Consider the following 16,723-nt stretch of genomic DNA (forward strand, 5'->3'; position numbering starts at 1 on the left):
ACAGACCCAGCCAGGTATGGTGGCTCATGCCTGTAATCCTAGCACTTTGGGAGGCTGAGGAGGGAAGATCACGAGGTCAAGTGATCGAGACCATCCTGGCCAACATGGTGAAAGCCTGTCTCTACTAAAAATACAAACATTAGCTGGGCATGGTGGTGCCTGCCTGTAGTCCCAGTTACTCGGGAGACTGAGGCAGGAGAATCACTTGAACCCGGGAAACAGAGGTTGCAGTGAGCTGAGATCACGCCACTGCACTCCAACCCGTTGACAGACTGAGACTCTGTCTCAAAAAAAAAAAAAAAAATCACAGACCCTAACCCCTCCCCACCTGTGTCAGGAAGCATGCAGGGGCCAGAACACCCGTGTCTCATTCCCAGCAGACTGAGAAAGGTCCTCCCAAGGTAGGACAAGGTAGGACAAGGTAGGCCTCCCCACAGGCCTACCTTCTTTTAAAGGTATTCAAAGCCAGACGTGACAGTCTCTCCCATGGAGGAAACAGCCTCCCAGTAAGTTAAACAAACAGAACAGAGAATGAGTCACACTCCAGGTAATTAGAGAAGGTGGGCCTCTATGATAAAGTTGGGATGCTTTTCAGAGAACAGACACCACGCCGGACAGTCCTGTTCCTAGCCTTGACCTTTGAGGTTCTTTATGATTCAACCCCACCTATCCCTCCATGCTTCTCTCCCACTACTCAGGCTCCCCAGACTCCACGGCCCAGCCACCCTGAAGTCTCATGGCTGTTCATACACATCACCTGTGCCTTGCTCATCCGGCGCTGTTCCTGGAACTCCCTCTCCCACCTAACTCTTACTCATCCTTTTAAGACAAAGCCCAGGCCCACTTCCTCCAGGAAGTCGGAATTAGGCTGGGTAAGTGTCTGAATGTCTCTTAGGCCAGTTGCTCTCAGCCAAGGAAACATCTGGAGGCATTTTTTTTCAGGACCGGGGGAGCCACTGGCATCTAGGAGGTAGAGACCAGGGATGCTGCTCAACACCCTCCAGTGCGTAGGAGACCACCCCTGCCACTCCACCGAGAATTATCCAGCCCTAATTGTCGAAAGTGCCAAGACTGAGAAAATCCTGCTCTGGGCCTAAGTTCGTTGCATCTCCTTAGCTCTTAGAGCCCCTGGCCCATGATAAAGACTCATAAATGAAGCTGGGTGTGGTGGCTCACCCCTGTAATCCCAGCATTTTGGGAGGCTGAGGCAGGCAGACCACCTAAGGTCAGGAGTTTAAGACCAGCCTGGCCAACATGGTAAAATCCTCTCTCTACAAAAAATACAAAAATTAGTCAGGTGTGGTGGTGGACACCTGTAATCCCAGCTACTCGGGAGGCTGAGGCAGGAGGATTGCTTGAACCTGGGAGGCAGAGTTTGCAGTGAGCCAAGATCACGCCACTGAACTCCAGCCTGGGCAACAGAGTGAGACTCTGTCATCTCAAAAACAAAATAAAAAAAAACAAGAGACTCATAAATGCAGAATGGTTGGATGGATAAAAGAAAGACGAGAGATGCTTCTCCTTCCTGATTATCTCTGAGAAAGTTGGTTTCTATGTTGAGGGGAGGACTGGGTCCACCTGAAGGTTCCTATAACCAAGATAGCTACAGAACTAAGGTTTATGGCCAGACGCAGTGGCTTACGCCTGTAATCCCAACACTTTGGGAGGCCAGGGTGGGAGGATCACTTAAGGCCAGGAGTTCAAGACCAGCCTGGCCAACATGGTGAAACCATGACTCTACTAAAAAAAGTATATATATATACAAAAATTTGCCAGGCTTGGTCGTGCACACCTGTAGTCCCAGCTACTTGGGAGGCTGAGGCAGGAGAATCACTTGAACCCAGGAGGTGGAGGCTGCAGTGAGCCGAGATGGTGCCACTGCACAGCAGCCTGGGTGACAGAGGCTCCGTCTCAAGAAAAAAAAAAGAAGAAAGAAAGGAAAGAAGGAAGGAAAAGAGAAAGAGAAAGAAAGAAATAAGGTTCAAAGGCCAGGCATGATGGCTCATGCCTACAGTCCCAGCATCTTAAGAGGCCCAGGCAGGCAGATCACTTGAGCCCAGGAGTTCAAGACCAACCTAGGCAACATGGCGAAACCCCGTCTCTACAAAAAATACAAAAAAAGTAGCCAGGTGTGGTGGTACATGCCTGTGGTCCCAGCTACTCGGGAAGCTGAGGTGGGAGGATGACTTGAGCCCAGGAGATGGAAGCTGCAATGAACTATGATTGTGCCACTGTACTTCCAGCCTGAGTGACAGAGTGAGATCCTGTCTCAAAAAAAAAAAAAAAAAAAAAAGAAAAGAAAAAAATAAGGTTCATGGCCCTAAGTCCAAAAGTCACAGCTACTCAGAGAAGAAACAGCTGCTCATCCATTGAGCCCTCATAAACTCCCGTGTTAGGGTTTCTGACCTCAGCTGCAGTAGGGTGCCTGATGAATTATGTCTTGCATTTCTGAGCCATCCAATTCCCTGAACATGCTCCCTTCCTCTGGACCATGAAGATTGGACTTAAATTGAAGGCTGGTCCATTTGGGGATGCCACCCCCCAGCTTCTCAACTGGGGACTCTCAACAACATATTGTGCATGTTTTTAAGTGATTTGGTTTGGGGAAATCTTTTTTTCTAAAATAGAGACTGGGTCATGCTAAGTTTCCCAGCCCAGTCTCCTGGACTCAAGTGATCCTCCCTCCTCGGACTCCCAAAGTGTTAGGATTACAGGCATGAGCCATCTTGTCTGGCCAGGGGGAGATCTTCTGGGCCTGGCTGACCAGCCAACCTTGGTGAGAGCTGCTCTGCTTGACTCCTGGTTACTGTTCAACTGCCTCCCCTGTCAGGGGGACTTGGATTAGACAGGCAACCTCAAGGCTGGGGTGTCTGATGGCAATTGAGAGGCTTCTGGTGCTGGGGGAACCATCTGGCCTGTCCCCATCTGCCAAATAGCACCTGTGTGGAAGTGGATGGGGGAGGGTATGGTACGTGTTTCAGACTCTCAGCGCCTGTTTGAGGGTATCTGACAGCATCTGTATTGGGGTTATCTAGTATGTGTTTGGGGGTATCTGCTGGACCTACGTGGAGTGTCTGATATATTTGGGGGTTACTTGGAAACCTGTTTTGGGTATCTGATGGCACCTGCCTGGATGTCTGTGTTTAGGGGATCTGATGGTATGTATGCTGGGTGTCTGAGACCCCAATGAAATATGATTCATTTTTCCCAGACCAGCCTTTCTGAAGTCGAAGCTGCCTCTTTTCTGTTGTTGTTTTGAGACAGGGTCTCGCTCTGTTGCCCAGGCTGGAGTGCCGTGGCATGATCATAGCTCACTGCAGCCTGGACTTCCCAGGCTCAAGTCATCCTCCCACCTCAGCTTCTGGAGGGGTTGGGACCACAAGCAGGTGCCTCCACGCCCTGCTCATTTTAAAAAATGTTTTGTAGAGATGGGGTCTTGCTATGTTGCCCAGACGGGTGGTCCCGAATTCCTGGGCTGAAGTGATCCTCCCGCCACGCCCTGAGGCTGCTTCTTTTTCTCAGGTGACAGACCCTGCCCTCTCCATTTCTTGGACTCTCCCCACTAAGACTCGCTACCACCGGGGTGCCCCGCTTAGGTACCTCCAATCCTAACAAGCCCGTAGGAGCCCACTGACAACCCTTCCAGGCATCCTTTGATTCCTCCAAAACACCCCCAGCTCCACTGTTCTCCCTTCTCCCTTGGGGTCCCCCCAACCCCACTGTCCTCCCTCAGGGTCCCCCTAACTGTGCCGTACCCCCCTTGAAATCCCCCAACCCGCTGTCCTCCTCAGGACTCCCTCTCCAGCCTCGCTAATCACCCAGGCTTCCGTTAACCCCACAAAACGCCCACCTAACCCTGCTGCTCTCCCTCCGGATCCCCGCAACCCAGCTGTCCCCTCAGAGCCCCCGGCCCTACTGATAGCCAGGCTCGCATTGATCTCCTTCAAAAAGCCCCCCAACCCCGCTGACCTGCCCCTCAAAAGTCGCCCTTATCCTCGCCGCAAGCACCCCCCCCACTTCGGTGCCCGCGCCCAGCTCAAGGCCGAGCCGACGCCCCCTCCCCGCGGCTCGGGGAGCCGCAGCCCCAGGTACCTGGGAGCGCCCCGCCCTCGAGGGCACGCCTCCTTCCGGGTCACGCCCTCTGCCCCGCCTCCGAGGCGGGGTCGCGCATGCGCCGCTCTCTTTGCGAGGCTTCCAGCTTCCGGCTCCCAGTTGCTGGGGACTGTGGATCCGCGGAGGCCGGGCGGAGGTCGGGCGGAGGCGTCCGAGGCGGCTGCGAGAGTGGCAGAGGAGCTGGCGGAGAGCGGCCTGCGGGCGATCGGGCCGAGGTGAGGGCGGCGGCGGCGGGGCGGTCACGAGGAAAATGGGGCTCAGGAGGGGGCCCTCGCTCTTTTCAGGGGATGGCCTGGGGTGCGGGACCCCCGGGGCTGCCTCGGGCCTCCCGCCGGCTCCTGGGGGACTCCTCCAGGCGGGGAAACGGGTGCTGGGGTGCAGGCTGCTCCTTCAATGCGTGGAGGCTCTAGGCGGCGATTGCAGGTTGCACAGGTGCAGACGATGCCCGCTGGCTCCGTCCGAGCCCCAGCCAGTCCTGGGGTGCTGCAGCTTACCCTCCTCCAGGAGAGGAGAGGAGGGGTCACTCGGGCCCCAGCCTCTGCTCCTCGTTCGGGAGCGCCCGCGGCAGGACCAGGGATGGAATGGAACCCACCACAGTACCCAGCACTGTCGTGTTTCAGGCCTCCCGGGAGAACCCTCACACCCCGGAGCAGACAGCCCTCCCTGGCAGGGAGCGTTTGGGTGTAAAACCAGGAGAACTGTCTGTGCCTTGGGTTTTAGTTTCTTGTGTAAGAACTCAGCTGGTGCTTTCATTGCGGACGGGAGCGAGAAGCTTTCCCCTGGTCCTTGTATGTTTCCTTTTGTTTTACGTTTTAAAATTTCAACTTTTATTTTAGAGTGAGGGGGTACATGTACGGGTTTGTTACCTGGATATATTGCGTGATGCTGAGGTTTGGGGTGCGACTGATCTCGTCACCCAGGTACTGAGCATAGTACCCAATAGTTAGTGTTTCAACCCTTGCCCTCCTCCTTCCCTCGCCGCTCTAGTAGAGCCCAGTTTCTGTTGCCTTCTTTGTGTCCATGAGTACCCAAGGTTTAGCTCCACTTAAGTGGGGAAGTGCGGTATTTGGTTTTCTGTTCCTGCGTTAATTCGGCTAGTGCTTGAGTGTTTTGCTGTCTGCCCCTTATCTCTTGCTCTGTTGAGATTAAAGCCTGGACCACAGGGTTAAAAAACATTCTTAAAGTTTTACCACGGAAGGGAAGCGGTCAACACAGCGTTTCCCCCTTTGCCTTGTTTTCGTGGAGATGAAACTCCAGCCAGTAGCTTTGAAGGGCCCCATTCTCTTCCCAATGACCAGAGAGAGAGTTCAGGACAATGTAGACAGCCCAGTGGCCAAGGGATGAGTTTTGCAGGTGTCTGGGTGAATGATTAATTCTCCAGCTGTAAGAAGTGTCAGGAGCGGCCGGGCGCGGTGGCTTAAGCCTGTAATCCCAGCACTTTGAGAGGCCAAGGCGGGTGGATCACGAGGTCAAAAGCTCGAGACCATCCTGGCGAACATGGTGAAACCCCGTCTCTACTAAAATACAAAAATTAGCCCGGCATGGTGGCGGGCGCCTGTAGTCCCAGCTACTCTGGAGGCTGAGGCAGGGGAATCACCTGAACTTGGAAGGCGGAGGTTGCAGTGAGTCGCGATCCGGGCACTGCACTCCAGCCTGGCCACAGAGCAAGACTCCGTCTACAAAAAAAAAAAAAAAAAAAAAAAGAAGAAGAAGTGTCAGGAGCAGAGGCTTGAGGTCAGATCCGAGCTGGGTTCTGGTCCCAGTTCTACCACCTGTTAGCCATGTAACTTCACTAAGTTTCCGTCTTCCCGTCTTTAAAATGGGAATAAGGGTTGGTTGGGGTTTCTATGCGATAATCTGTAAGGTGCATCACAGAGGTGTCTGGCATATGGCAAACTTCCCATCAGTGTTCTACGCCGTGTGCCTACGTGAATGCTGCCAGGCTTGGATGTTTGGGTTAACATTCCCAATATAAAGAGTTTGGAAAATTTGAGCATCTCGGATGTTGTTTGGACCAGGTCAGGGTTTACACTTTGTCAGTAGTTTGCTATTTTCTGCAGGTCAACAAGCCTTTCTGAGAAAAAAAAAAAAAAAAGAAGATGTGTTGGTTCTAGAGCAAAAAAGAGCAAACAGCTGGAAGGCATAATACATTTCATTTTTGTAAACATTACTTTGTTTTGGTTTTGTACAGCTTATTTCACTTTTGTTTTCTTCTGAAATTAGTATGTGATTTTACTTTAAAAAAAATTTTTTTTTTCTTTTTGGAGACAGGGTCTCACTCTGTTGCCCAGACTGGAGTGCAACAGCACAGTCATAGCTCACTACAGCCTCGAACTCCTGGGCTCAAATAATCCTCCTGCCACAAACTCCCAAGTAGCTGGGACTACAGGCACGTGCCTCCATGTCTGGCTAGTTTTTAAAAATTTTTTGAGCCAGGCGCAGTGGCTCACGCCTGTAATCCCAGCACTTTGGGAGGCCGAGACAGGCGGATCACGAGGTCAGGAGATCGAGACCATCCTGGCTAACATGGTGAAACCCCGTCTCTACTAAATATACAAAAAATTAGCTGGGCATGGTGATGTGCGCCCGCAGTCCCAGCTACTTGGTAGGCTGAGGCAGGAGAATGGCGTGAATCCAGGAGGTGGAGGTTGCAGTGAGCCGAGATCACGCCATTGTACTCCAGTCTGGGCGACAGAATGAGACACTGTCTCAAAAAAAAAAAAAATTTTTTTTTTTTGGTGGAGTCTTGCTATGTTGCCCCGCTGGTCTTGAAGTCCTGGACTCAGGTGATCCTCCCACCTCAGCCTCCCAAAGTGCTAGGATTACAGGCATGAGCTGCCAGAGCCTGTGGTTTTTGTTTTTGCTTTTTTAATTGACAGATAACAGTGTATGTATTTATCGTGTACAACATGACGTATTCTTGAAAAATGCAAGAGGAGCAGATGTTAAGTACTCTCACCACAAAAATGAGAGCTATGCGAAGTGCTGTGTTTGTTGCTAAGCTAGATTTAACCATGCCATGGTGTATATATACTTCAAATGTGTTTCGTTTTTCCTTTTTCTTTTTTTGTTGAGATGCTCTCGCTCTAGCGCCCAGGCTGGAGTGCAGTGGTGTGATCTTGGCTCACTGCAACCTTCGCCTCCCAGGTTCGAGCAATTCTCCTGCCTCAGCCTCCCAAGTAGCTGGGATTACAGGCATGTGCCACCACACCCAGCTAATTTTTTGTATTTTTAGTAGAAGCAGGGTTTCGCCATGTTGGCCAGGCTGATGTTGAACTCCTGACCTCTGGTGATCTCCCCTCCTTGGCCTCCAAGAGTGCTGGGATTACAGGCATGAGTCACCACGCCCGGTCATATTTCATTTTTAAGTGGCATACCTTAAAGAAGCAGAAAAGAGACTGGGCACCATGGCTCACACCTGTAATCCCAACACCTTGGGAGGTCGAGGTGGGCAGAGAGGCCAGGAGTTCAAGACCAGCCTGGCCAACAGGGTGAAACCCCATCTCTACTAAAAAATACAAAAATTAGCTGGGCATAGTGGCATGCGCCTGTAATCCCAGCTACTTGGGAGGCTGAGGCAGGAGAATCGTTTGAACCTGGGAGGCAGAGGTTGCAGTGAGCTGAGATCGCACCACTGCACTCCAGCCTGGGCAACAGAGCTAGACTCCGTCTTAAGATAAAAAAAATTAAAAAAAAGAAAGAAAGAAAAGAGATTGTTTGGTTCTTTCTCTCTTTCTTGCTTAAATGGACTTGAGAATGTCCCCACTTTAAAAGGGGAAGTGGCACGTGCATTGTTTCTGGCGTAGCTGTGGTATAATTTTCATTCTTGTCACACAGTAGCAATTACAGCTTCAAGGCCATTACCGTTGGTGGGCCAGGGCGGTGGTGACTGGCTGTGCCTCCCTGGGTGTTTACCTAGCACATGTTTAACATAGTTCCGATCCTGTGTCAAGATCTCCCTTATTCTCAGTCGTCCTGGGTCACGTTCCCATGTCTTCAAACTCTATGACTTACAAAACATTTTTGCTGCCAGCTCTCTGAAAATCATTTAAAAGCTCAGAGACCTTATGTGACGTCCAGCCAATCGCTGTTTCTTTGTTATTTGTTAGGTAAACTTTACTTTCCCCTGAGGTGGTCAAGAGCTACCGTGTTTTGAAAACCCTCTCTCTAGGTGCAGAACAGCACCAGTGGAAGCGCCGCAGCTGCCTGGAGGAATTTTTTTGGAGGAGGATTGTGGCTGACTGGGCGAGGGAGGGAAACTGGGTAAACTAATGTCCTCCGAGGGCGTTCAGTGACAGCAGTTGTTCTCATTTTTATGATGCAGATTAAGTTGTATGTGAGCTAAATTAAGTTTGCTTGCTTCTCTGCTTTTGTCGGAGATAGATCCATAGTTTCAACTGAGTATAGAGTTCTAGTCTGGTTATGTCCAATGTGTTCAAGCAGTAGATACACTAATGTTTTTGTTTTTCCTTTTTTTTTTTTTTTTTTTTGAGACAGTTTTGCTGTTACTACTCGGGCTGGAGAGCAGTGGTGCGATCACAGCTCACTACAGCCTTGACCTCCTAGGCTCAAGCAATCCTCCCACTTCAGTCTCCCAAGGAGCTAGGACTATAGGCGCACACCACCACGCCCAACTGATTTTTGTATTTTTGTGTGTGTGTTAGAGACAGGGTTGCCCAGGCTGGTCTCAAGCTCCTGGGCTCAAGCGATCCTCCTACCTTCGTCTCCAAAGTGTTAGAGATGAGTCACTGTGCCTGGCTTCATACACTGATTTATGGTCATATATTGAAAAAATATATATTCTAAAGGTTTCACTAACTGAACACATTTAATACACTGTAGATGGTTACATTTTTAATTCATGTCACTTTTTTAATACAGCAACTTTGTTGAAATATAATTAGCACAGCATAAAATTCACCTTTTAAAAGTGTACCATTTGGTGTGTTTTAGTATATTCACAGAGTTAAGCAACAGTCATCAGTATTTAATTCCAGGACATCTTATCATTTAAAAAAAAACCAAAAAACAGATAGGGTCTTGCTGTGTTGTCCAGGCTAAATTCAAACTCCTGGGTTCAAGCAATCCTCCTGCCTCAGCCTCCTGAGTAGCTGGGACTACAAGCGTCGGCCACCATACCTGGCTCAGCTCGTCATTCTTGTGGGTGGGTTTCAGGAGGAGAGAAAGTGAAAAGAGGGAGTTGGTCTGGAGAAAGTCTCGGCTCAAAAATGAAAACAAAAATTGGCTGGGCACGGCAGCTCACACCTGTAATCCCAATACTTTGGAAGGCTGAGGCAGGAGGACTACTTGAGGCCAGGAGTTCAAGACCAGCCTGGGTAGCATGCCAAGAATCCTAGCTCTACAAAAAATTGAAAAATTGGCCAGATGGGATGGCTCACACCTGTGACCCCAGCTACTTGGGAGGCTGAGATGGGAGGATTGCTTGAGCCTGGGAGGTCGAGGCTACAGAGAGCTGTGATCACACCATTGCACTCCAGCCTTGGTAACAGAGCAAGATTTTATCTCTACATACATACATACATACATACATACATACATACATACATACATAAATAAATATTTATAAATGAGAAGAGGGAGTCCTGAGCAGGTGCTTTCTCACTGCAGTGTGGGATGGAAGGAGGGGAGGACCGTGTCAAATTACTTGGCAGGAATCTAGCGTCATCTTGCATACAGGGACATCCCAGTTACGCTCCGTGTATAGATACCTCTAATTTGCTGAGGTTTCATTTGAAGAGTGAAATTGAATTTAGAAACAGTAGTAAGTTGGGAAGTTATCCACAGTAGGGGTTACCGGACTCAGTAGTTCCCTTACAAGGGTGAAATGGATAGTGACGGACCAGATAGAATGTAGAGCAAAGGATTTCAGCATCCTTGGGCGCTGGAGGCAGCAAGGGGTCAGCTCTGTGGCACTGACAGTGCCAGGGTGTGGTGGCCAATGGTGGGTCCGTGTGACCCTTTGTGATGTCCACTGGGGGGCTCCTAACCAATGAGGTTTTGTTTGTTTTGGTTTTGAGTCAGGGTCTTGCTCTGTCACCCAGGCTGGAGTGCAGTGTCACGATCATAGCCCACCACAGCCTCAACCTCCTGGGTTCAAGTGATCCTCCCACCTCAGCCTCCCAAATAGCTGGAACCACAGGCGCACACCATCACGCCTGACTAATTTTTTTATATTTTGGAGAGAGGGGTCTTACCATGTTGCCCAGTCTGGTCTTGAACTCCTGCACTCAAGCAATCTGCCCGCCTTGGCTTCCCGAAGTGCTGGGATTATAGGCATGAGCTGTTGTGTCCGTCCCTAAGAGGGACGGGAAGATGGAAAAACTGGGACCCTCCTGCGGGGCTGGTGGGAATATAGGTTGGTGTAGCTGCCTTGGGACACAGGCAGTTCCTCAAAAGCTTGAACCTTGAATTAACATAGGACCCAGCAGTTCTGTTCCTCTGTAGATTCCTAAGACGAATGAAAACATAGGTCTACACAAAAACGTGCAGAGGAATGTTCACAGTAGCATTATTCCAAATAGCCAGAAAGCAGAGGCAGCCTAAACGTCCATCCGCTGAGGAATGGATGCATAAAATGTGGTCCCACCATACTGTGGAATATTACCTGGCCATGAAAAAGAAGTTCTGATACACAGACGAACCTGGAAAAAACTTGCTCAGTGAAAGAAGCCAGTCCCCAGAGGCCACCTGCTAGATGATTCCATTTATATGAAATGTATACAACAGGCGAATCCACAAGGACAGAAAGTGGATTAGTGGTTGCCACGGGCTAGGGGTGGTGGAGTGGGGAGTGGTGGCCAAGGTAACGGGGTTTCTTTTTAAGGGGATGGAGGCATTCTAAAATTGATTGTAGGCTGGGCACAGTGGCTCATGCCTGTAATCCCAGCATTTTGGGAGGCCAAGATGGGCAGATCATGAGATCAGGAGTTCGAGACCAGCCTGGCCAACATGGTGAAACCCGATCTCTACTAAAAATACAAAAATTGGCCAGGCGTGGTGGCACGTGCCTGTAGACCCAGCTACTCAGGAGGCTGAGGCATAAGAATTGCCTGAACCCCAGAGATGGAGGTTGCAGTGAGCCGAGATCCTGCCACTGCACTTTAGCCTGGGCGACAGAGCAAGACTCTGTCTCAAAAAATAAATAAATAAATACAATAAATAAATAAAATAGATTGTGATGATTGATGCACAACTCTGTGAATATACTAAGAACCATTGAATGGGACGCTTTCAAAGGGTGTATCGTGTGGTACAAGAATTCTATCTCAATAAAGCAGTTACAAAGAGAGGAAGAGATGGGATAAGAACTGGAAGCACAGCGGCAATGGGACAGAATTTTAAGGAACGGTTTGAGACTGAGTAGCAGGAAGACTAGGGGGTAAAGCTAAGAGAACCCTAAAGGAAAGGGGACCAGCTTGCCCTGTAAGTGGTGTGAGGCTAGGTTAATAGATTGCCTAATGCTCAGGAGAATGAATGTCAGTATGCCCACGTGCTGGTCCCTGCCATGTAGGACCACGTAGGAGAAGGTTACAAAGTGTGTCTGTGCCATCCAATGTGACGAGGTGAGAGCCTCACAGCAGGTATAGCCCAGGCATGACCCAGAAAACCCTCTTGACCAGCTGCTGCTGGCCAAGATAATTATATTATCGCAATTTATATTATCGCAAATTTAAAATTGGGATAATGTAATTCACATACCATACAATTCACCCTTTTACAATGTACAATTCAATGTGTTTGTTTTGTTTTTTTCGAGACAGAGTCTCACTCCGTCACCCAGGCTGGAGTGCGGTGGCACAATTTCGGCTCACTGCAACCTGCACCTCCCAGGTTCAAGCGATTCTCCTGCCTCAGCCTCCCAAGTAGCTGGGACTACAGGTGCAGGCCACCATGCCCGACTAGCTTTTGTATTTTTAGTAGAGATGGGGTTTCACCATGTTGGTGAGGCTGGTCTCGAACTCCTGACCTCAAGTGATCCGCCCGCCTCGGCCTCCCAAAGTGGTGGGATTATAGGCGTGAGCCCACCACACCCGGCCAAATCAGTGATTTTTACTATGTTCACAGAGTCGTGCAGCTGTCACTACTATAATTTCAGAACATTGTCCTCACCCACAAGAAAAGCCCACACCCTTAGCTTTCACTGCCCGTTCCCCTATCCTCCCAGCCCCCTGCAGCCACAACCCTACTTTCTGTCTCTAGATCTGTCTATTCTAGATTTTTCATATCAGTGGAATCTTACAGTATTAATGTGGCTTCTTTTACTTAGCATAACAATTGTAAGATTCATTTACGTTGTTGCCTAAACTTAGCTTTTTCTTCCTTTTCTTTTTTTTTTTTTTTTAGACAGTCTTGCTCTGTTACCCAGGCTAGGAGTAATCATAGCTCACTGAAGCCTTGACCTCCTGGGTGCAAGCGATCCTCCCGTCTCGTCCTCCTAAGTAGCTGGCACTACAGGTGTGCGCCACCATGCCTGGCTAATTTTTTATTTTTTGTAGAGATGAAGCTTCGCCATGTTGCCCAGGCTGGTCTTGAACTCCTGGGCTCAAGAGATCCTCCTGCTGGGCGCAGTGACTCACACCTGTAATCCCAGCACTTTGGGAGGCCAGGGCAGGTGGATCACCTGAGGTTGGGAGTTCAACACCTGCCTGGCCAACATGGCAAAACCTCATCTCTACTAAAAATACAAAAATTAGCCAGGCGTGGTGGCTAGTGCCTGTAATCCCAGCTACTGACGAGGCTGAGGGAGGAGAATCGCTTGAACCAGGGAGGCGGTGGAGGTTGCAGTCAGCTGAGATTGAGCCAGTGCACTTCAGCCTGGGCAACAGAACGAGACTCCCTCTCAAAAAAAAAAAAAGAGAGAGAGCGAGCGATCCTCCTGCCTCAGCCTCACAGAGTGCTGGGATTACAGGTGCGAGCCACTGCGCCTGGCCTAGTTATTTGTGAGATCTGTAAGAAGAACTTGGAAGGAATAGTAAGGGGCACCTTGCCAGAGGCAGGTACGGGCTGTCCTGGGGCCATTTCACTCCGTTGACCTGACCTTGTATGGTCATTGTTGATCCCTTCCCTGTCCTGGCTCCAGGGAGCCAGTTAGATGCTTGAGGGGCTTCTTGGGCTGGGTTCTCTGTTGTCCTGTAAATACCAACTGATCTGGACAACTGTTGTCAAGTCACAAAAAGCAGAAAGAAACACAGTTGGGTAGAAACCCAAAGCAAACCCACTCTGAGAGGCTGAGGCAGAAAGATCTCTCTCTCTCTTTTTTCTTTTTTTTTGAGATGGAGTCTCGCTCTGCCACCCAGGCTGGAGTGCAGTGGCACGATCTTGGCTCACTGCAACCTTCACCTCCTGGGTTCAAGCGATCCTCCTGCCTCAGCCTCCCCAGTAACTGGGATTACAGGCGCCCACCACCACACCCGGCTAATTTTGGTATTTTTAGTAGAGACGCGGTTTTGCCATGTCTTTACTAAAAGGCCTTTTAGATAGATCGTGGAGCTAATCTGACCTGAACATCCCAGTCCTGGAGTATGTTAGCATGAGGGTAGCTTCCTGTTGGTCTGGAAGGTTCGTCTGATGGTTGGGCCTGAAGACAGGGGCCTCTGGCAGTCTCTTGTAGCTCCTTCAGATGGGTGCATTTTGTTTTGACCAAAAACAGAACATTCTATACCATGACGCAGTGGGTACACATACAATAATAGGTTGCAAAGTATTACCAAACTGTACTAATCTTTATTGTGTGCGACAGACTCGGGTGCTTTATTTTTATTTTTATTTTTTTTTTGAGAAATGGAGTCTCACTCTTTCACCCAAGCTGGAATGTAATGGCGTGATCTTGGCTCACTGCAACGTCTGTCTACCGAGTGCAAGTGATCCTCCTGCCTCAGCCTCCCCAGTAACTGGGATTATAGCTGTCCGCCACTATGCCCAGCTAATTTTTTGTATTTTTAGTAGAGACGAGGTTTCACCATGTCGGTCAGGCTGGTCTCGAACTCCTGACCTCAGGCAATCCGCCCGCCTTGGCCTCCCAAAGTGCTGGGATTACAGGCGTGAGCCACTGTGCCTGGCGACCTCTTCCAACTTCTAAAAGTGGCCCCAGGGATTCCTTGGCTTGTGGCCACGTCATTCCCTACCCTCTGTGGTCACGTGGCCTTCACTTGTGTGTGTGTTTCCCGTCTGTATCTGTGTCTAAATCTCCCTCTCCTTTCTCTACACAGACACCAGTCATAGGCTCTAGGGCCCACCCTAAATCGAAATTTCATCCCGAGATCCTTAACTAATGACCTCTGCCCAGGCTCTTTCTCCAAAGAAGTCCACCTTCCAGGGTTCTCGGTGGACATGAATTTTGGTGGGACACTGTTCAGCCCACTTTAGGAACCTCCTATTTCTAGTGATTTGTAAACAACAAATTTGTTTTGTTTTAGTTTTTGAAACAGGGTCTTGCTCTGTTGCCCAGGTTAGAGTACAGTGGTGCGATCATAGCTCACTGCAACCTCTACCTGCCAGCCTCAAGCAGTCGTCCTGCCTCAGCCTCCTGAGTAGCTGGGACCACAGGCATGCACCAGCACGCCTGGCTAATTGTGGGTTTTTTTAAATATTATTTTGTAGAGATGGGGTTTCGCCATATTGCCCAGGCTGGTCTTAAACTCTTGGGCTTAAGGGATCCTCCTACCTCAGACTCCCAAAACACTGGGATTCCAGGTGTGAGCCACCATTCCCAGCCTAGAACAAGTTTACAAGTCATTGGTGCTCATTTCTTAGGTTCTTTACAACACAGTGATTTTCCAGTATTTTGAAGATGAAGTAAATGTAGAAAGCCTCACTCTTTAGAACCAGTTAATTGCAGAGAGGAAAGAGGAGGTCTTCAGGAGAACTCCAGATTCTTCGTTGTTGTTGTCGTTATTGAGACGGAGTCTCTCTCTGTCGCCCAGGCTGGAGCGCAGTAGCGCTTTCTCAGCTCACTGCAACCTCCACCGCCCGCCCAGGTTCAAGCGATTCTCGCGCTTCAGCCTCCCAGGTAGCTGGGATTACAGGCGCGTGCCACCACGCTTGGCTAATTTTTTTGTATTTTTAGTAGAGACGGGGTTTTACCACGTTGGCCAGGCCGGTCTCAAACTCCTGGTGATCCACCCACCTCGGCCTCCCAAAGTGCTGGGATTACAAGCGTGAGCCACCACACCTGGCTCTAGATTCTTTTTGAAAACTTCTAAATCTGATTTCTCTGTGAATTTGCCAAAAAGTATGAGTAGGAACCTGATGCTGTCATATGTCAAATGTCTGGCCGTGTGCCTATACTCCATATCATCTACTCCTTCCCCTGCATTCAGATACCACCTTCATCAAACACAAAAGTTTTATAGATTCAGAGAGGGCGGCAAAAAACAAAGCAGCTGCCTACCCCTGCACCTAGCTTACAAGCTGCCCTTGAGACACAGGGTATGTTAAAATATATTCAAGCTCACACTGTTGCAATTCTAAAAGGAATACTAATGAAGGTCTTTGCAAGGTTCTGGAATTTTCCTAGCGTAGGAGCTGGTTGCTGACTTACATTAATAGTTATAGCCATCATACTCAGGGTGGTAGGGAACTTGAGATTTGAGGTGCTCAGAAACCAACCACTGGCCAGGCACCGTGGCTCATGCTGGTAATCCCAACATTTTGGGAGGCCAAGGTGGGCGGATCACCTGAGGTCAGGAGTTCGAGACCAGCGTGGCCAACATGGTGAAAACCCTGTCTCTACTAAAAATACAAAAATTAGCCAGGTGTGGTGGTGGGCGCCTGTAATCCCAGCTACTCAGGAAGCTGAGGCAGGAGAATCGCTGGAACCCGAGAGGCAGGGGTTGAAGTGAGCCGAGATTGAGCCACTGTACTCCAGCCTGGGCGACAGAGTGAGACTGTGTCTCAAAAAAAAAATAAAACAAAAAAAGAAACCAACCTCTTTGCTACTTGTTTTGTGACCTGTTTGCTCCCAGCATGGACAATTTCAGGGCTCTGGAATTCAGTAATGACTTTGCACAGCGAATCCACTTTGCCACTTGTTTTATTCCGGTTCCTTCCGCACATCAGGGATAGAGCATTGGGAGTTCCCAGACTGAATGAGCCCAGCTGGGTGCATTTGAATTCTTGGAAATAGGCCCTCCCTTCCAGAACAAACCAATTAGATATAGTAGACCAGGGACCAGCAAACTTTTTCTGTTAAGAGCCAGGTAAGTAGGCTGGGTGCGGTGGCTCATACCTGTAATCTCAATACTTCAGGAGGCCAAAGTGGGCCAATAACTTGATCCCAGGAGTTGAAGACCAGCCTGGGTAACATGATGAAACCCCGTCTCTACTAAAAATACAAAAATTAGCCAGGCATGGTGGTTCACACCTGTAATCCCAGCTACTTGGGGGTCTGAGACAGGAGAATTGCTTGAACTCAGGAGGTGGAAGTTGCAGTGAGCCGAAATCGCACCATTGCCTCCAGCCTGGATGACAAAAGTGAGACCCTGTTTCAAAAAAAAAAAAAAAAGAGCCAGATAGTAAATATTTCAGGCTTTGCAGACCACATAGCCTCTTTCACAGCAACTCAACTCAAAAAAAGCTGCAGACAACAGAG

General features: G+C 49.4%; 1 protein-coding gene across 6 annotated transcripts in view; it reads left to right on the forward strand.

The window, feature by feature from the left end:
- ARHGEF18 (Rho/Rac guanine nucleotide exchange factor 18) overlaps positions 1-16,723 on the forward strand; it is a 130,170-nt gene that overhangs the window by 45,063 nt on the left and 68,384 nt on the right. The window contains exon 1 of one of the 6 annotated variants that reach the window (XM_030936245.1): positions 4,184-4,328. The exons of the other annotated variants lie outside the window; for them this stretch is intronic. The gene's annotated coding sequence lies outside the window, so the exon portion shown is untranslated. Of the gene's footprint in view, positions 1-4,183; positions 4,329-16,723 lie in introns of those variants that run through there. 6 annotated transcript variants of the gene reach the window in all.

The sequence above is a fragment of the Rhinopithecus roxellana genome, chromosome 8 (genome assembly GCF_007565055.1).
Source record: "Rhinopithecus roxellana isolate Shanxi Qingling chromosome 8, ASM756505v1, whole genome shotgun sequence".
Lineage (NCBI taxonomy): Eukaryota > Metazoa > Chordata > Mammalia > Primates > Cercopithecidae > Rhinopithecus > Rhinopithecus roxellana.